This window comes from Coenobita brevimanus, chromosome 62 (assembly GCF_032717465.1).
Source record: "Coenobita brevimanus isolate Jiangsu-jjx chromosome 62, ASM3271746v2, whole genome shotgun sequence".
Lineage (NCBI taxonomy): Eukaryota > Metazoa > Arthropoda > Malacostraca > Decapoda > Coenobitidae > Coenobita > Coenobita brevimanus.
In genome coordinates, this window is record NC_137015.1 from 20576922 (window position 1) to 20577610 (window position 689).

A 689-nucleotide genomic window follows, 5' to 3' on the forward strand; every position below is an offset into this window, starting at 1 on the left:
GAACCAGTACAGTGTGCAGCATGTTTATTGCAACGTTTCGAAGATGACACTCTTCATCATCAGGCAATCTAAAATAAAACAAACCAATAAATATTCCTAGCGAACATAGCACAAGTAAAAAGGCTAAAAACTCTGCAAGATTTGACATAAAATCAATGAAAACATGCATAAAGAAGAACCAGCAACAGGAAATCTACAGGAAAGAAGAAATACAGGTAAAACAGAGCATTAAAAACAGTGGTTCAATTGATTTCTCGTTATTATCAAGGGAGGGTTTATATTTAAGTGTCAACAAGGACTCACTGATACACAGCTCCCTCTCCGAGGCCCTCGACGACAGAACTGTAAATGAGTCTAGACGGATGGGATGATCTTCCTGGAGTGCATGTCGCCGAATGGCGCTAAAAGAGGGACTATGCAATGGTCTGCTAGTCGGGATCGATCTTCCCAGGTGTTCAAAGATCCGGACCGTGAGTTGGCGCTTTTGTTTTGCCAATATACACTGCATTACAGCAGTGACACTCGTATTTAAATACCACAGAGGCCTGTAGCTCTTGCCAGTAATGTATGGCTCGGCCTGCACTATAGGTGCAGGAAATCTTTGAACAACAACTGTAGCTCTTTATAGGGACCAGGTCCTTGAACCGGAAAAAACTCCGAACTGTTCGAGCAGCTTTAAACACTACCCT